The sequence below is a fragment of the Schistocerca cancellata genome, chromosome 9 (assembly GCF_023864275.1).
Source record: "Schistocerca cancellata isolate TAMUIC-IGC-003103 chromosome 9, iqSchCanc2.1, whole genome shotgun sequence".
Taxonomy (NCBI): domain Eukaryota; kingdom Metazoa; phylum Arthropoda; class Insecta; order Orthoptera; family Acrididae; genus Schistocerca; species Schistocerca cancellata.
Genome location: NC_064634.1, coordinates 198,987,350 through 199,008,881, shown reverse-complemented (window position 1 = coordinate 199,008,881; position 21,532 = coordinate 198,987,350).

Here is a 21,532-nt window from a genome sequence, read left to right as displayed (position 1 = left end):
GGAGCATCACCTGCCACCAGTTTTTGCGAAAGAAGCGGCTACACTTTCTGCGCAACCCACTCATCATTTTGCACGACAATGCGCGGGCGCATACAGCGCAAACTGTGACTGCTCTGTTCGGTCGGTGGGACTGGGAAGTACTATACCATCCACCATACTCCCCTGACTTAAGTCCTTGTGACTTTGATTTGATTCCGAAGATGCATGAACCACTTCGTGGCATTCGCTTCAGAACTGTTCCAGAGATTCGACAGGCAGTACACTGTTCTATTCGCACCATCAACAGAACAAGCTCTGCTAACGGTATACTACGCCTTCCACATCGCTGGCAATGGGTTCTGCACAACGCTGGTGACTACTTTGAAGGACAGTAACAGGTGCAAACATGTAACTCTTTTGCATCGGTTGTGAGTAAATAGTTGCCACTATTTAAGTTCCAACCCTCGTATTTTCATGTATGGAGTTCACTCTCGGAGATAGTCCAAACCCATAAGTCCAAACTACAATGTCCAGTCACATAAATATGACCACCTGTCAAAGGCCTGACCACTGCATCGTGGACCAACACCAGGCGTGCAGGAAAAGAATGAGTGAGGTTCTGCAATGTACCGACAGGGATGTGGAGACATGGCGACTCCAGTGCTGTGGCCAGCTGTGCTAGGTTTCTCGGTTGAGGAGCCATAGTGTCAATAGTCCTATCTATTGAATTGAGGTTAAATCCGGGGAGTTTTCTGATGTTCTTAGAACCTCGCACGTACACTGCGAACTGTGTGACATGTAGCATTGTCCTGCTGGTAGATGCCATCGTGCGGCGGAAAAACAGACCGCTCGTATGGATGGACGTGGTCCCAAGCGTAGAGGTGTAATTGTGTTGATCCATTGTGTCCTGCACAATGACGAGATCACCCAGGAAATGCCACGAAGACATTCCCCAGACCATAACGCTCCGACGATTGCTCCAGCTTGTTTGCTTTTCAGACGTCTCACGCAGTGCAAGCAACCGGCCATCTATCTGCTGGAGCACAAAACATGATTCATCTGTAAAGACCACCCAGTCGCCACTAAGTGGACATCTACGTGCGGTACTAGAGTGCAAATTATAGCCTTCGTCGCCGATGAACAGTAGCCAGCGTGGGTGCACGAACCAGGCGCCTGCTGTCGAGGTCCACACGAAGCAACGTTTGCTGAACGGTCGTTGACGAGACACTTTTGGTTGCCCCTTGGTTCAAGATTATATGTTCACTATGCTAGAAGTATAGCACCATTCTTATTCATCATCTATCAGAGATCATTGGAACAGCGGAAAGTTCCACGGGACTGGAAGAAGTCCCAGATCATAACAATCTATAAAGAGGGGAGAAAATCGGATACACATAATTAACGGCCAATTTCACTGACATCGATTTGTTGTAGAATCATGTAACATACACTCCTGGAAATGGAAAAAAGAACACATTGACACCGGTGTGTCAGACCCACCATACTTGCTCCGGACACTGCGAGAGGGCTGTACAAGCAATGATCACACGCACGGCACAGCGGACACACCAGGAACCGCGGTGTTGGCCGACGAATGGCGCTAGCTGTGCAGCATTTGTGCACCGCCGCCGTCAGTGTCAGCCAGTTTGCCGTGGAATACGGAGCTCCATCGCAGTCTTTAACACTGGTAGCATGCCGCGACAGCTTGGACGTGAACCGTATGTGCAGTTGACGGACTTTGAGCGAGGGCGTATAGTGGGCATGCGGGAGGCCGGGTGGACGTACCGCCGAATTGCTCAACACGTGGGGCGTGAGGTCTCCACAGTACATCGATGTAGTCGCCAGTGGTCGGCGGAAGGTGCACGTGCCCGTCGACATGGGACCGAACCGCAGCGACGCACGGATGCACGCCAAGACCGTAGGATCCTACGCAGTGCCGTAGGGGACCGCACCGCCACTTCCCAGCAAATTAGGGACACTGTTGCTCCTGGGGTATCGGCGAGGACCATTCGCAACCGTCTCCATGAAGCTGGGCTACGGTCCCGCACACCGTTAGGCCGTCTTCCGCTCACGCCCCAACATCGTGCAGCCCGCCTCCAGTGGTGTCGCGACAGGCGTGAATGGAGGGACGAATGGAGACGTGTCGTCTTCAGCGATGAGAGTCGCTTCTGCCTTGGTGCCAATGATGGTCGTATGCGTGTTTGGCGTCGTGCAGGTGAGCGCCACAATCAGGACTGCATACGACCGAGGCACACAGGGCCAACACCCGGCATCATGGTGTGGGGAGCGATCTCCTACACTGGCCGTACACCACTGGTGATCGTCGAGGGGACATTGAATAGTGCACGGTACATCCAAACCGTCATCGAACCCATCGTTCTACCATTCCTAGACCGGCAAGGGAACTTGCTGTTCCAACAGGACAATGCACGTCCGCATGTATCCCGTGCCACCCAACGTGCTCTAGAAAGTGTAAGTCAACTACCCTGGCCAGCAAGATCTCCGGATCTGTCCCCCATTGAGCATGTTCGGGACTGGATGAAGCGTCGTCTCACGCGGTCTGCACGTCCAGCACGAACGCTGGTCCAACTGAGGCGCCAGGTGGAAATGGCATGGCAAGCCGTTCCACAGGACTACATCCAGCATCTCTACGATCGTCTCCATGGGAGAATAGCAGCCTGCATTGCTGCGAAAGGTGGATATACACTGTAGTAGTGCCGACATTGTGCATGCTCTGTTGCCTGTGTCTATGTGCCTGTGGTTCTGTCAGTGTGATCATGTGATGTATCTGACCCCAGGAATGTGTCAATAAAGTTTCCCCTTCCTGGGACAATGAATTCACGGTGTTCTTATTTCAATTTCCAGGAGTGTATTTTGTGTTCGGACATAATTACCTTTCTAGACCCTGAGAAGCTCATCTGCAGAAAACAGCACAGCTTTAGGAAACAGTGGCCATGCGAGACGCAAAAGGGCCTCTTTGTGCATGATATACAACACAGGCTCTAGACACCGGCTCCCAGGTTGATGCCATATTTTTTCGACTTTAAAATGGTGTTTGACTCAGTTCCGCACTGTCGCTTGCTCCAAAAAGTGCGCGCTTACGGTCTATCCGATCACATATGCGGTTGGATAGAAAGTTTTATAACAGACAGGGAGCAGTATGTCGTCCTGAACGGGGGGACTTCAAGAGAAACAAGCGTAATTTGAGGTGTGCCCCAGGGCAGCGTACTAGGTCCGCTGCTTTTTAGGATTTACATAAACGATCTGGGTGATGGTATTGACAGCGGCATTAGACTGTTTGCCGATGATGCTGTAGTCTACAGGAAAGTAGTACCACAAGAAAGTTGTGAACACATCAATGAGGATTTGCAGAAAATAAATGCGTGGTGTAATGACTGGCAGTTATCTCTCAATATTAGTAAGTGTAACGTACCGCGTATGACAAAGCGAAAATCGTCATTAACGTATATCCTTTCTTTCAGGAGTGCTGGTTCTGCAGGGTTCGCAGGAGAGCTTCTGTAAAGTTTGGAAGGTAGAAGACGAGATACTGGCAGAAATAAGGCTGTGAGTACCCGGCGTGCGTCGTGCTTCGGTGGCTCGGATGGTAGAGCGCTTGCCCGCGAAAGGCAAAGGTCTCGAGTTCGAGTCTCGGTCGGGCACTAAATTTTAATCTGCCAGGAAGTTTAATATCAGCGCACACTCCGCTGCAGAGTGAAAATCTCATTCTAAATGCCCAGTCTCTGGAAACGGTAACATCCGTCAAGTATCTGGCTGTGATTATTCGAAATGATCTCAAATGGAATTATCAGATTACACAAGTAACGGGCCAAACGAACTCTAGATTGCGGTTTATTGGTAGAATCCTGAAGCGATGCAGTCCTTCAACAAAGGAAATTGCTAACAGTACATTAGTTCATCCAGTCGTAGAGTACTGTTCGTCTGTATGGGACCCTTATTAGTTGGGTATGATTTAAAAGATTGAGAAGGTGCAAAGAAGAGCGGCCAGATTCGTGACTAGTGCATTTAGCCATCGCGAGAGCGTTACAAATATCACAGAAAGTTTGAAGTGGGACACACTTTCAGATAGACGGCGCGGTAAGCGGAAGAGGTTGCTCACTAAATTCCGAAATCCTACCTTCGCCGAGGATGTAGACCATGTATTATTACCACCAACTTTCAAATCTCGCAATGATGACCATTCAAGGATAAGGGAAATTGGGGCTCGTACTGAGGCGTTCGGACTGTCGTTTTCCCCTCGTGCGATCCGCTTGGTGGCTAGCGGAGTATATATATAGATATGTAGATGTAGATATGTAGATCTGGGCGGTCAACTGTTGCACGTACATTCGCCCGTTCACATTGTAAGTAGGCTGTTTAGGTTATATTATTGGTAACGCCACGTAGCGCTCTGTATGAAAATCACTAGCTGTGCTGTGTGTAGTCTGTGGCTGGTTTGCATTGTTGTTGGCCATTGTAGTGTTGGGCAGCTGGATGTTAACAGCGCGTAGCGTTGCGCAGTTGGAGGTGAGCCGCCAGCAGTGGTGGATGTGGGGAGAGAAATGGCGGAGTTTTGAAATTTGTAAGACTGGATGTCATGAACTGCTATGTATATTATGACTATTAAGGTAAATACATTGTTTGTTCTCTATTAAAATCTTTCAATTGCTAACTATGCCTATCAGTAGTTAGTGCCTTCAGTAGTTTGAATCTTTTATTTACCTGGCAGTAGTGGCGCTCGCTGTATTGCAGTAGTTCGAGTAACGAAGATTTTTGGTGAGGTAAGTGATTTGTGAAAGGTATAGGTTAATGTTAGTCAGGGCCATTCTTTTGTACGGATTTTTGAAACTCAGATTGCGTTGCGCTAAAAATATTGTGTGACAGTTTAAGGACAGTCATGTATAATTTTTCTAAGGGGACGTTGCATATGTCGACCCTTAGCCGAGGGTACCTCACTGGAATCTTCTGATTTTTTTCTTGTAGTTTGTGCAATTAGTGCAGCCTCTGTTTATTGCTAGCGCGTAATTGTAGAGAGAATTTCCTTTGTAGTTGTAGTTTTTTATTGTTGTACAGTAAAACAGTTGTGGCATGCATGTAGCTTTGCACCAAGAATTTCGCAGCAGCGCTTGCAATTAACTAGATATTATTTTCAGTGCTATGTTAATGTGTTTTCTTATTTTGCTCTTCAAATTGTGCTTTTCTGTGTTGTCGTGTGAAATATTGTGACAATAATGGCGTGTGAAAAACGTAATACTAGGCTCCAAAGCGAACTGAGAAATGACAGTGAAGACGAAAGCAGTGTGTTAGCGCCACCGTGTAATGAATTAACTAATGTTCAACATAGGAATTTGATAACTGTGCATAGGGAAATGGAGCGGGCGGCAAACGATGGCGTAGGCAGTGAAACAATTAGTGAACAGGGAAGCATTATCGATCGATCGCTCGGCAACAGCTTGCCTCAGGAATCCGAAATGACAGGACACAATTTTGCAAATACTGTAGATTCAGGTTTTGCGTCCTCACCGTTTTCTCAAATAAGTCAAGACACATTTTCTGCTTTTCAAAATGCGAATATTGCCGGTTCAAATGCAATGCCGAATAGCACTGAGGAACATGTTTCAGACACCAGTGCATTGTTATTACAATTAATGCAACAAATGGGACAAAAGCTTCAAAAGTTAGACACAATGGAACAAAATCTTCGGAAGTTAGACACTACGTTTGAACAAACACGTGAAGATTTAACTACTGAGTTACATAACATTGAATCGAAATGTCGAAAAGTCTGTAATGACGTAAAATCACAAATTTGTGAGCATTTTCAACCTATTTTTTCGCGGCATGAAAATGCATTACAGAATCACGAAGCAGCCATAAAAGAACTGCAAACTATTGTTCATGAAAATCATGAGACCTTGCAAGCTAAAATTGACTCAGTTGCAACTACAGATTCGGTTACGCAACTTGCAAAAACTCAGGAAAACTTAAAGGACACAGTAGATACGATTACAACACAAATGGACACTCTAAAACTTGGTTCACAAAAACACACAAAGGAAATAATTTCACTATCGGATAAAGTAGCTGAACTTTCAGATCAGTTCACTAACTTATCTACAAAGGTAGATGATGATCTGAATGACATAAGACCTGTAGCCTTCACTGACACAGAAGAGTATGAACAAATTAGAAAATTCAAACAAAATCAAAATCAAATCAATACACAATACAAAAGAGAAATTCGGGAAGTACAAGATAATAACACAGGGCATTTCGGAAATTATGAAAGAAATTGGCAAGGTGCACCGAATTTTGAGATGGAACCGCCGACACGACGTAACAACGACCGACATGCGACTCGCCGACACGATGATTTTGACTATAAGCTGTTCATTACTACACGAAAATTCAAAACATTTAAGAATTCTGGCAACGACATTCATCCACAAGCGTGGCTCCATCAATTCTCTCATTGTTTTCCTCCCAACTGGTCATTGCAGCACAGATTAGAATTTATGTGTGGCTACTTAGAGAATGAACTAGCTGTAAGAATGCGATTGGTCATTCACGATTGCCACAGTGAAGGAGAATTTTATCATGCCTTCCTCTCAGCATATTGGTCTCAAGCTACACAAGACCGAGTAAAACATGGCATCATAATGATGAAACATTTCCAACAATCTGAATTTTCCAGTCTTGTGAAATATTTTGAAGACATGTTGCATAAGAATCAGTATCTTTCAAACCCATACAGCCCCTCAGAACTCATCTGCATTTGCTTAATCAAACTGCCTGAACACTTACGTCATATTATTTTAGCAGGACGTTGCAAAGACGACATTGAAGCTTTTCAGGGACTGTTACAAGAACTGGAAATTGACACTGACAATCGCGGAACGCGAAAACAGGAGCACAACACTTACAGGTCACATCTGTCACAATTCCGCGATGACAGAAATAATAAATGGACATGGCAAGGCTATTCTTACAACGTAAATCGTGACCAAAACAGACACCACCCGTATGACAACCGTTGGCAAAGTAGTAATAATTACAGGGAAAGATCACCTCTCTGTGGTAAAGACTATTACAGAGACAATCAGAGAAACAGACAATATAGGAACCAAAATAATTATTATCAAGAATAACTTTAGACGCAACGGTCCAGTGCGCAGTTACGACTCAGGGAGAAATTCTCCACCACGTGACCGACAAGAAAGAAACTATGGAATCTACCGACATGACGACAGACGATATGATCGTAACGACAGACCTGAATTGCATCAGAACTGGCGGGATTTAAACAGGGCAGGGCCCTCTCGTCACGGTGAATTTGTAGAAGTTAGGTCTCCAAATCCCAATAACGATGCGCGACAACAAAGAGGCAATAGACAATGACTCACACCGCTGGCAGCCACAAAACGTACTTATGAAACTGACGACGCAGCTGCCGTAGCTAGTAATTACGTAAAAATGGAAGATATTAGGGACATCTTACTCCAGGAACACGACGTAAAACTTAACAACATTGCATATCCTGTGATTCACATTACTGTAAATGACATAAAATTTATGGCAGTACTTGACTCTGGCAATCCCATTTCAGTAATTAGTGAAACAGCTTTTAGCAAGTGCAACAAATCGAACGATTGTCCCACACTTCCGTTACGTAAGATTAAATTACAAGGTGCAATCTTTGGAAAAAGTGTAGATGTGCGCCAACAAACCAACTTAGAATTCTTTTGTCAAAGCCACAGCTTCTCTATGAACTTTCTTATTGTTCCATTACTGTCGACAGAAATTATATTGGGAGTAGACTTTTTGAATGAATACAAAGTAATCTTAAACTTTCACGATGCTGAAATAAGTTTAGAGAAAGAAGGTAAGTCAATAGCTTTGAAATTTGAAGACTGGCTCTCAAGCCTTGACGAGGAAATTAATCTGCTTTACCTTCTGTTAGACAACAGTTCGGAATTTTATACGGAACTAGACACTAACAATCACTCTGCAAGTACTGACAGGGATGATATCGACGGCATATTTGAAACTAATGAGTTAATTCAGAATAAAATTCAAACAATTGAGAATTGTAATGACACTGATAGGCAGGACCTTTTTGAGATTTTACAAGCACATTCCACAGTTTTTACTCACAAAACAGGAGCAATCAAGGGATTTCAATACCAATTTCGTGTTCGTGACCATACTAAATTTTGTGTTAGACCATACGTAATTCCAGCACATTATAGGGACCGTGTTAGAACATAAATACAATCTATGCTTGACGAGGGTATTATTGAGCCTGCAGTAAGCTCATACAACAATCCGTTACGTGTTGTTGAGAAGAAAAATGGATCAATCAGGCTTGTCTTAGATTCGAGACAAATCAATACTATCATTATTCCTGAAACAGACAGGCCGCAAACGTTGGAAGAACTTCTTCAAAATTTTAATGGTGTAAAAGTGTTGTCTTCCATTGATCTCAGATCCAGCTTTTATCAGATCGAACTTCATCCAGAATGTAGAAAATACACAGCTTTCCTTTGTTTCGGCGTTTGTTATCAGTTTCGGAAACTTCCTTTTGGTTTGAACATTTCTTCGGCAGCATTCATTCACGGGCTAAATTCCATATTACCTGAGTTCTTAAAACGTCACATCACCTTATATGTGGACGATATTCTAATAGCAGAAGCTTCATGGGAACAACATAATAGCATCCTCAGCATCCTCAAGAGTTTGTTACGTATTTTTGCAGAATCTGGAATTACAGTTAACTTGGAAAAGTCTGAATTCGGTAGGTCAAAGGTGAGGTTTTTGGGACATATTATTTCTTCTGAAGGCATTCAGCCGGATCCTGAAAAGTTAGAAGCAATCAGAGCCATTCCAGTTCCATCCACAAAAAAACAAGTCCGCTGTTTTCTAGGTCTCGTAAATTTTAACCGTCGTTTTCTGAATATGCAAATTCTAGTTACACCAAAACTTTGTTCTCTCACTGGAAAAAATACTATTTGGAACTGGGACGAACAAGCACAGTTGGAATTCAATTCTTTGAAAGAATCGCTACTTAACGCGCCAATACTAGCTCATCCAGATCTGTCACAAGATTTCTGCCTTAGCACGGTTTCTTCTAAAGTCGGTCTTGGTGCCCATTTATTTCAAGAAGCCACACAAAATGACACTACTGTTCAGAAAACCATTGCTTTTGCTAGCCGAGTGCTAACAAAATCTGAAAAAATTATTCCGTTACTGAATTAGAAGCTTTAGCTATCGTTTGGGCATTTAACAAATTCTGTTTCTTTCTTTCTGGTAAGCACGTAAAAGTATACAGTGATCATCGTGCATTACAATTTCTTATGTCTTCAAAATTAAATCATGACAGTTTAAAACGTTGGGCATTGTTTCTGCAAGAATTCCACTTCACAACAGTCTATATTCCCGGCAAGGAGAATATTGTTACGGACGCACTGTCACGCGCACCGGCTGGGCTTGAGAAAAGTAACATTCAGAAAGTCGCCTTTGAAAACTTCATATCCACATCTTTAAAGGACATTGCTCATGAACAAGATAAAGATCCGATTTGGAAAGACATCAAAAGTAAATGGCATGAAAAGCCGCACACTCAGATTCGGCATTATCATCTGGTCAGAAACAACATACTCTTCAAACGCTGCACTGTTGATGACAAGCTATGGGTACTTTGCATTCCTGACGATTTTGTTAATAAGCTCATTTGGTACATTCATTTCAGCTATGCACATTTTGGTCCACGAAAATGTTATCATATTCTTCAGACGACTTGTTATTTTATCAATATGGAAAAGAGAATTCGAAGAGTCTTGTCTATTTGTAAACTTTGTCAAAAGGCGAAACCATCTACTATCTCACATCATGCTCCGTTGTTTCCTATCATTCCTTCCAAATTAAAAGAATTTGCTGCTGTTGATCTCTTGGGACCCCTTGTCAGAACATCGAATGGATTTTCGTACGTTCTAGTCGTTGTTGAACTTACTTCAAAATTTGTTTCTTTCACTCCGTTATGTAAAGCCACTGGACGGTCTGTATCTAACGCCTTTGTTAAAAATTTCTTACGTGAATTTGGCCACGTTGCTAAAGTCATTTCAGATAACGGACCGCAATTCAGAACTGCTGTTTGGTCACACATGCATCGGAATCATAAAATCAAACCTGTTTTTATTTCATTGTACTCACCACATTGTAATCCCTCCGAACGGATTATGAAAGAAATCAATAAGCTTTGCAGACTTTATTGTCACAGAAAGCATCAGCATTGGGACAGATATTTACACTTATTTCATTCTGCTGAATGAAATGCCTCACGACTCCAGTGCTTTACCACCTACTCTTGTACCGAAGAATGAAGAACCACCGAACAGAATCAGATAGCTTGTACCTTTCCCGAATACACATAAACTTCGACACAAAGACATAATTGACTTGGCTATTAAAAATATAAAATCTGCAGCAGACAAAAGGAGAAAACTAACGGTAAAGCAAATGCAAAGAAATTATATATTGGTCAGAAAGTTCTCATTAAAGCTCATTCATTGTCACATAAGAAGAAACACTTGAGTTACAAATTCTTTCTAGTTTACAATGGACCTTACAGAATCCGACATATACCGCATGATAATTGCGTTGAAGTTGAAACTCTGCGTACTAGGAAGAGTAAAGGTTTACACCACATTTCACGTGTAAAACCGTTTATTGAAAGATAATCTGCTTTTTAACTTTGTCTTTGCCACATAACTTTTCACTTTACATTACTAGTATCCTTTGTCAGACTTAGAATCTGTTAACATGCAACAATGTTTGAAGTTAAATATCCAGTCAAGAACCAAGAGAACTTATTTCAACAGAAATTACGAATGCATTGTTATTGTGAACAGACGACACAGTGTTATTGTGTGTGTACATTCTTGCTTGTTAGTTGCACGATTACGTAACGACTATAAGGCTCAAATACTTATAACATTTACAAGTACTGCTAATGAGATTTTAATGCAACATTTTGGTTTACTTGAAAATACGTTCTGGATTTAAAGTACTTTCTGTGAGATACCAGATGACACAGTGGTTAGTTTATGTGACAGCTACATGATTATATCACGGCGTGACTAAAGAGTGACTATGTACAATGTTGCTTTTGCATTGTATCTGTTTTATATCTGCACAGTTTTTCTGAATTCTTCTGGAAAGTAAAACATGTTTTATTAGTAACTTTTGTGGTATAGGTACAATGAGACAGCCTTTTCTGTAGCACAACAATACGTTACAGCACCATACTTTGTTCATCAAGGCAATAAGTGTAATAACTAAGATCTCTATACGCAAAGCATTTCACTTTTGTTTTGTCATGAGGTAAGTACATTGACTTCTGCAGAACTTAGCTTTCGGAGGACGATAACTACGACACTTCCACAGAGATTGTCTTATAACAAGACACACAGTTTAGCGCTACAGTACACATATTTGAGTGATTAATTTTGTACTTAAAACATTTATTTTTAAAGATATTTGAAGTATAATGATACAAAGGTTTTCTGTGATACATTTCATTCCATTGCTGTAAACTGTAACACCTGAGGGTATAATTACATTAATCCTCAGGGGGGTACACGCTTACTTTGTGTACCATGTGTTTGGCAAGCACAAGGAGCCCTAGCTAATATGGTATTTGCTTATACAACTTTACACATCGGTACCATATTTCTGTAACACAGAATTAGACAGCTATCTGATTATTTAACAGAAAAACAAATTTTTTTTACTACGTCAGTGACAGATATTTACGCAATTACACAGTTGGATAACTTCACACTCATGAAATTGTATTTCGTCTGTACTTTGTGAACTGTTCATATTTTTTCGTAACCGTTGTGATACTATGAGAGCTTAGAATGAAGTATTTGGTATGGGATCATGATTTTTAAAGTACGTTTGAGGTAGATGAAACTTTTGACATGAGCAGAGAATTTTTTTTAGGTTTTGAAATTATTGCAGAAAGTGACGACATTTTGAGATTTGGCTTAGGTTTTATGATGTTATGATGACGATGTGTACTACACTGTTGCGGTATGTTTATGATCAATAAGCTGATGCTATATGAGGAATTTGATTATGCTATGTATTTATTATGATGAAATATTGAAGAAGTGTCTACGAATATGTATATGTGTAATAAAGCAAGGAATAATGAGTAGTGGTTAGGGACTCTGGTTTGTGAAAAAGGATGTTGGAAACCAAGAATCGTACTTTAAGAGTTATGAAATATGTGTAAATGCGTGAATGTATCACAATGCCAGCGAAAATTTTTTGGACACTGTCATATTTATAGGATTTTGTTTCTACACATTTGCAACGCAAATTCTCGACCTGTGAAATTTTTTATATGAGACTGTCACTGTAGTGCAAACTGATGTCGTAAATATTTCGGTAAGAAAGTGCCCTTCACGTAATGCGTCGTGGGCACCCAGCTGTGCGACAGTCACCTGGAAAAAAGTCATTAGTGTGTGTCTTTCAGAGGCACAGGTGGAGAAAAAAGGAGGCCATTGTCCTCGCTATTGATATTTATTTGTAGAAAGCATCCTAAATACGACACGCTTTAACTTGAAAATATATGATTACACTGTGGAGTTCTTAGTTTATGATATTTACTAAAATGCCTAATGAAATGATGAGAAACATTTTACATCTATTGTCTTTCTAGTTGAGAGATTTTTTTTGCCTTTGGAGACGCCATTTGCCTAGTGAACGACGTTTCATATGTTGCTTTATATATACACTCCTGGAAATGGAAAAAAGAACACATTGAGACCGGTGTGTCAGACCCACCATACTTGCTCCGGACACTGCGAGAGGGCTGTACAAGCAATGATCACACGCACGGCACAGCGGACACACCAGGAACCGCGGTGTTGGCCGTCGAATTGCGCTAGCTGCGCAGCATTTGTGCACCGCCGCCGTCAGTGTCAGCCAGTTTGCCGTGGCATACGGAGCTCCATCGCAGTCTTTAACACTGGTAGCATGCTGCAACAGCGTGGACGTGAACCATATGTGCAGTTGACGGACTTTGAGCGAGGGCGTACAGTGGGCATGCGGGAGGCCGGGTGGACGTACCGCCGAATTGCTCAACACGTGGGGCGTGAGGTCTCCACAGTACATCGATGTTGTCGCCAGTGGTCGGCGGAAGGTGCACGTGCCCGTCGACCTGGGACCGGACTGCAGCGACGCACGGATGCACGCCAAGACCGTAGGATCCTACGCAGTGCCGTAGGGGACCGCACCGCCACTTCCAAGCAAATTAGGGACACTGTTGCTCCTGGGGTATCGGCGAGGACCATTCGCAACCGTCTCCATGAAGCTGGGCTACGGTCCCGCACACCGTTAGGCCGTCTTCCACTCACGCCCCAACATCGTGCAGCCCGCCTCCAGTGGTGTCGCGACAGGTGTGAATGGAGGGATGAATGGAGACGTGTCGTCTTCAGCGATGAGAGTCGCTTCTGCCTTGGTGCCAATGATGGTCTTATGCGTGTTTGGCGCCGTGCAGGTGAGCGCCACAATTAGGACTGCATACGACTGAGGCACACAGGGCCAACACCCGGCATCATGGTGTGGGGAGCGATCTCCTACACTGGCCGTACACCACTGGTGATCGTCGAGGGGACACTGAATAGTGCACGGTACATCCAAACCGTCATTGAACCCATCGTTCTACCATTCCTAGACCGGCAAGGGAACTTGCTGTTCCAACAGGCCAATGCACGTCCGCATGTATCCCGTGCCACACAACGTGCTCTAGAAGGTGTAAGTCAACTACCCTGGCCAGCAAGATCTCCGGATCTGTCCGCCATTGAGCATGTTTGGGACTGGATGAAGCGTCGTCTCACGCGGTCTGCACGTCCAGCACGAACGCTGGTCCAACTGAGGCGCCAGGTGGAAATGGCATGGCAAGCCGTTCCACAGGACTACATCCAGCATCTCTACGATCGTCTCCATGGGAGTATAGCAGCCTGCATTGCTGCGAAAGGTGGATATACACTGTACTAGTGCTGACATTGTGCATGCTCTGTTGCCTGTGTCTATGTGCCTGTGGTTCTGTCAGTGTGATCATGTGATATATCTGACCCCAGGAATGTGTCAATAAAGTTTCCCCCTCCTGGGACAATGAATTCACGGTGTTCTTATTTCAATTTCCAGGAGTGTATATATTTGCTCATTTCGTTTAATATATAGCATTGGTTAAAATAAAATTTAATAGATGTACTAATATCACTATTTTCTGTCTGCAGACCCAGTAAAGAATACGTTTATGATGTACTTTCTTAGAAAAGAGAGCACAAATAGACATTTCCCTTAACAGGAATTGCATAAATAATTTTTAGCAACTTGGTAACATTCTTGCAGAGTAAGATTTTGTGATGCATCACTCTAGTTTTAAGATCTGACATAGGTATTAAACATGGCCATATTTACTATGATATTTTTTTTGCTTGTGGGTTTGTCATGTTTAGATAGAAGTTATTATATTTACTGCTGCTTGCTTTGCCAATTTCCATTTTCTTGTCATTGCTGTTTGTGTTAATTTGTTATATGCTGCTGCATTGGTATATATATCTGAGCTCAGTAGATTTAAGTTAGCTTAAGAGTGGATAGACTATATAAGAAACTAACTATGATGAATTGGAAGAAATGCACTGAGAATCTATAAGAAAATGGTTTGGCCAAAAAAGTAGTGTACAGTGGAGAAAAACTATTTTTGGAAGAGGATGTTTACAGAATACAGAAAGCAGGCTTAGATAGGACTTTTTGAGAATAATGATGAACGGAGGGAGATCTCCATGCAAAATACTGCAATAAAATAAACCCTATCCTTTCCTTTTGTCTTATCCCTCTATGTGTTTGTGTACCCTTGTGTATTTGTGTATTTCTTGTCTTTATGTGTTCAGCTGATGTTGTTATGTTGCAGAAATTTTCTAATACTATGTTATTTACTTTGTAAAGATGTTTAGACATTATTTGTTCTGTTTTGTTTTAATGCTCATGTGTGAAGTTGATATTTCAAAAGTTATTCTGATCTTTTATGTATTTACTTATGTCATAATTCCTGTAACACTGATGTACATGTTTATTTCTATTCTTTTGTAAAGCCTTGTTTTACTACAAATGTTATCTGTATTGTTATGTTCTTTAATGATGTTATTGTATTCTTATGTTATAAAATTGTAATTGACACCAGTTCATCAAATTAAGTATCATTTCACTGCACACTTTTCTGTTGGTCATAGTATATGGACAGTATGTGAGAAGTTGGGACTGTTAGTGCTTGCACGTGTGTATTTTGTGCTCTCTTTTCTAAGAAAATACATCATAAACGTATCTTTAGTGATATTAGTACATCTACTAAATTTTATTTTAACCAATTCAGCAAGGGACTGGTTAACAGCATTGCTGGTTCTAAGGACAATTCCAAAAACTTTGTGAGTGCACAATTGGTGGTTTATGGACTTGCTATATTCTGCACAAGACTCTTTGATGGTGATTGTGCACCTGCACAGTCGCAACGGATGGGTGCTAGCCATCTCTACAAGGACTACAGTGGGTCAGCATCTTTGATGGCCCACCAATACCATTATTTCTACAAGGAGTACAGTGGATCTGCACGTTTGATGGCCCACCAATATCATTATCTCTACAAGGACTGTAGTGGGTCTGCACCTCTGGTGCCCACCAATACTATACTCTCTACCAGGACTACAGTGGGTCTGCTCTGTGATGACCTACCTACCAATATTCATCAAAACTTCGACTGACTCTGCTGTGGGTTTGCTCTGTTGTGGCCCATTACCTGTCTGCATGTCAAGAGTCAGCACTGTCTTTCTGTTGGAAGGACAACACTACTTCTTCAAGACGGCATCCACTACTTCCGTGTGCATTTTCTTTTACTGCTCAGACTTTGAGAAAAACACTGCAATTTTACTGTGATGAACGATAAGGACTCTCTTTATGGTGTGTGAGAAAATTTTAGCTTTTGACCAACATTGTATCAATAAGTGTGTGCATTTGATTTCTTTGTTATTGTAATTGTGAAAAATTTTTACCAAATATGTATTGGCCAGTGCCCAAAACAGTTTGTAAAATTTTTTGTGGGGAGCATGGGGGCTATGTAAGTAGGCTGTTTAGGTTTTCTTATTGGTAACGCCACGTAGCTCTATGTATGAAAATCACTAGCTGTGCTGTGTGCAGTCTGTGGCTGGTTTGCATTGTTGTTGGCCATTGTAGTGTTGGGCAGCTGGATGTTAACAGCGCGTAGCGTTCCGCAGTTGGAGGTGAGCCACCAGCAGTGGTGGATGTGGGGAGAGAAATGGCGGAGTTTTGAAATTTGTAATACTGGATGTCATGAACTGCTATATATATTATGACTATTAAGGTAAATACATTGTTTGTTCTCTATTAAAATCTTTCATTTGCTAACTATGCCTATCAGTAGTTAGTGCCTTCAGTAGTTTGAATCTTTTATTTGGCTGGCAGTAGTGGCGCTCGCTGTATTGCAGCAGGACGAGTAACGAAGATTTTTGGTGAGGTAAGTGATGTGAAAGGTATAGGTTAATGTTAGTCAGGGCCATTCTTTTGTAGGGATTTTTGAAAGTCAGATTGCGTTGCCCTAAAAATATTGTGCGTCAGTTTAAGGACAGTCATGTATAATTTTTCTAAGGGGACGTTTCAACATCTGCACAGTCGTCTTTCACCTCTGTCATCTAAGGCCCGCGGTTGCTTCGGCGCTGGTTTTTGATATCGTCATTTTGGCTTGCACGGTATACTTTAATCACGGCGGCACGTGAACACTTCACAAACTTATTGTTAGCCGTTTCGGGAGTGCTTCCACCCTCTGCTCGAAAGCTAATAATAACGTCCTTTTGGACGTGCACTGTTTTCCGCGTCTTCCCATCAAGCTTTATATACTCTCCAGTGCTAAAGCCTGCCGCCTGTGAGCGGTTATTGCAAGCTGACGTCAAACATAGGCGGTGGTTCTATTAACGTGACTGGAGCTTATATAAAAGTATCAGCAGCATATCGAAAAATTACTGTCGCTTTTAAAATCTTGAGGCGAGTACTCACTCCTCAAAGCCTTCCACAAAATACCATAGTAAGTAGTTGTAGATACGTGGCCGTTTGCCCGAAATTTTGTGGAACGAACTATACACCGGGAAAGATTTCCATTTCGCAGTTCGAGAATACTTCGTACAACTGTGTGCCGGACCGAGACTCGAACACGGGACCTTTGCCTTTCGCAGGCAAGTGCTCTATCAACTGAGCCACCCAAGCACGACCCACGAACCGTCCTCACCGCTTTACTTCTGCCAGTACCTCGTCTCCCACCTTCCAAACTTTACAGAAGCTCTCCTGCGAACCTTGCAGAACTAGCACTCCTGAAAGAAGGGATATTGCGGAGACATGGCTTAGCCACAGCCTGGGGGATGTTTCCAGAATTAGATTTTCACTCTGCAGCGGAGCGTGCGCAAAGCTCCTGAGGTCGAGTCACGGCTCACAATTTTAATCTGCCAGGAAGTTTCATATCAGTGTACACTCCGCTGCAGAGTGAAAATCCCATTCTGGAAATATCCCCCGGGCTGCCGCTAAACCATGTCTCCGCAATGTCCTTTCTTTCAGGAGTGCTAGTTCTGCAAGGTTCGCAGGAGAGCTTCTGTAAAGTTTGGAAGGTGGGCGACGAGATACTGGCAGAAGTAAAGCAGCGAGGACGGGGCGTGAATCGTGCTTGGGTAGCTCAGTTAGTAGAGCACTTGCCCGCGAAAGGCGAAGGTCCCGAGTTCGAGTCTCGGTCCGGCACACAGTTTTAATCGGCCAGGAAGTTTCATAACAGCGCACACTCCGCTGCAGAGTTAAAATCTCATTCTGGAATATTTCGTACACTTTGTTCGCCTTTTATGGGTATTTACATAACTTATTTTTGATTTTGGCTAAATTTCCCTTCTGTAGCTGCAGTTGTGAGTTAACCTAGGGCATGAAAGTGTTCTGCGTCATTAGTACGTGAATCGTATAAACTTTGTTCAATGCGCTATCGTCTTATAACTGTTGTGCGTCATGTTTTCCGAGGCAGAGATGGCGGACCAGCACGACATAAGCCTATACGAGAGTGGGAAACCTCCTGAAAGCTACACTCAGGCTGGCCACTGTACCAGACCAATGGTTTTATTCAGACGCTCGGCCTCGGATGGGGCGTGGCTGTTCTCCCAGCGGCGTCAGCCGGCGAGCTGCGGGTCAGACCATGCGAATAAGTGCTCTGTTATGGACTACAAATGTAAAAACTTCAAACTGCCAGGGTGTCTGAATGAAGTTTTATTTTGATTACGGGTTTCCGCAACCTAAGTTGCCTTTCGTGTTTGTTTTGAATACAGTCAGAGAGAGTCCCTTTAGTCAGCCATAGTGCCAGTAGAGTCAGTGTCGTCGTAACTGCCGCCTGCCTCACGTCTGCTGTGCAGCGAGCTACCTCAATTTAAGTATTAACTGTTTTTTTCTTACTTGTCACTTCTTCTTCCGTGTGTATTTGCCTTTAGGAAGCATTAATTGTCGGGTGCTATTAATAGTGTTCCATAGATTTCGTGTTTGTTTTGAATACAGTCAGAGAGAGTCCCTTTAGTCAACCATAGTGCCAGTAGTGCTAGTGTTTGTTTTCAATACAGTCCAGAGACAGGTAGTGCTATTTTCATTGTTTTCTATAAGAAGTGGCTAGCAACCACAGTTTAGTGAATAAACAGCCGTCTTTAGTGAATTAGCAGTCTAGTTAAAGGTTGATTAACCCTCTTCAGTAAATTGATTCCTTAGGATGGATAGGATGTGTGACTGCTGTGTACGGACGCAGGAGGAGCTGGCCACTGTTCGCGAACAGCTGAGCGTGTTGATGGCCGCGGTCAGCCGTCTTCAGGCTGCTGCCTCGGAGTGTAGCGGCGGTGGGGAGTCTGGTGCGTCGCAAGGTACACCCCAGGTGTTACATGCTTCACCCACTGTCCCTGCTGTCGAGACATCTTCGCGGGTACTGGGCGCGGTTGGGCCACCCTCTCCCCAAGGGGAGTGGCGGGTTCAGCGGCCTTCGAGGCGCACGAGGCGGAGGGTCAATGTGGAGGCTGGCCGTGTGGTATCGCACGCTCTGCCTGTCGGTGGACATGTGGCTGCTCCTTCAGCAAGGTCCGAGCAGGCACACGGGGGGAGGGGTTTATTAGTTATTGGGAGCTCCAACTTTAGGCGGGTAATGGAGCCCCTTAGGGAAATAGCGGGAAGGTCGGGGAAGAAGGCCAGTGTTCACTCTGTCTGCTTGCCGGGGGGTCTCATCCGAGATGTGGAGGAGGCCCTACCGGCGGCGATAGAGAGCACTGGGTGCACCCGACTGCAAATTGTTGCTCATGTCGGCACCAATGACTCCTGCCGTCTGGGTTCAGAGGTCATCCTCAGTTCGTACCGGCGGCTGGCGGAATTGGTGAAGGCGGAAAGCCTCGCTCGCGGGGTGAAATCAGAGCTAACTATTTGCAGTATCGTTCCCAGAACAGATCGCGGTCCTCTGGTTTGGAGCCGAGTGGAAGGCTTAAACCAGAGGCTCAGACGATTCTGCGGAGATCTGGGGTGCAAATTTCTCGACCTCCGCTATCGGGTGGAGAAATGTAGGGTCCCCCTGAATAGGTCAGGCGTGCACTACACGCCGGAAGCGGCTACAAGGGTAGCGGAGTACGTGTGGAGTGCACATGGGGGTTTTTTAGGTTAGAGAATCCCCTCCCTAGGCCCGACAAGACGCCTCCTGAGATGCGGCAAGGTAGGAGTAGGCAAAATGCAACAGGGAATAACAATATTAATGTGCTAATAGTAAACTGCAGGAGCGTCTACAGAAAGGTCCCAGAACTGCTCTCATTAATAAACGGTCACAACGCCCATATAGTATTAGGGACAGAAAGTTGGCTGAAACCAGACGTAAACAGTAATGAAATCCTAAACTCAGATTGGAATGTATACCGCAGAGACAGGCTGGACAGTGAAGGAGGAGGCGTGTTTATAGCGATAAGAAGTGCAATAGTATCGAAGGAAATTGACGGAGATCCGAAATGTGAAATGATTTGGGTGAAGGTCACGGTTAAAGCAGGCTCAGACATGGTAATTGGATGTCTCTATAGGCCCCCTGGCTCAGCAGCTGTTGTGGCTGAGCACCTGAAGGATAATTTGGAAAATATTTCGAGTAGATTTCCCCACCATGTTATAGTTCTGGGTGGAGATTTTAATTTGCCGGATATAGACTGGGAGACTCAGACGTTCATAACGGGTGGCAGGGACAAAGAATCCAGTGAAATTTTTTTAAGTGCTTTATCTGAAAACTACCTTGAGCAGTTAAACAGAGAACCGACCCGTGGCGATAACATATTAGACCTTCTGGTGACAAACAGACCCGAACTATTTGAAAAAGTTAATGCAGAACAGGGAATCAGCGATCATAAAGCGGTTACGGCATCGATGATTTCTGCCGTAAATAGGAATATTAAAAAGAGTAGGAAGATTTTTCTGTTTAGAAAAAGTGACAAAAAGCAGATTTCAGAGTCCCTGACGGCTCAACACAAAAGTTTTGTCTCAAGTACAGATAGTGTTGAGGATCAGTGGACAAAGTTCAAAACCATCGTACATAATGCGTTAGATGAGTATGTGCCAAGCAAGATCGTAAGAGATGGAAAAGAGCCACCGTGGTACAACAACCGAGTTATAAAACTGCTGCGGAAGCAAAGGGAACTTCACAGCAATCATAAACATAGCCAAAGCCTTGCAGACAAACAAAAATTACGCGAAGCGAAATGTAGTGTGAGGAGGGCTATGCGAGAGGCGTTCAATGAATTTGAAAGTAAAGTTCTATGTACTGACTTGGCAGAAAATCCTAAGAAATTTTGGTCTTATGTCAAAGCGGTAGGTGGATCAAAACAAAATGTCCAGACACTCTGTGACCGAGATGGTACTGAAACAGAGGATGACGGACTAAAGGCCGAAATACTAAATGTCTTTTTCCAAAGTTGTTTCACAGAAGAAGATTGCACTGTAGTTCCTTCTCTAGATTGTCGCACAGATGATAAAATGGTAGATATCGAAATAGATGACAGAGGGATAGAGAAACAATTAAAATCGCTCAAAAGAGGAAAGGCCTCTGGACCTGATGGGATACCAGTTCAATTTTACACAGAGTACGCGAAGGAACTTGCCCCGCTTCTTGCAGCGGTGTACCGTAGGTCTCTAGAAGAGCGTAGCGTTCCAAAGGATTGGAAAAGGGCACAGGTCATCCCCGTTTTCAAGAAGGGACGTCGAACAGATGTACAGAACTATAGACCTATATCTCTAACGTCGATCAGTTGTAGAATTTTGGAACACGTATTGTGTTCGAGTATAATGACTTTTCTGGAGACTGGAAATCTACTCTGTAGGAATCAGCATGGGTTTCGAAAAAGACGGTCATGTGAAACCCAGCTCGCGCTATTCGTCCACGAGACTCAGAGGGCCA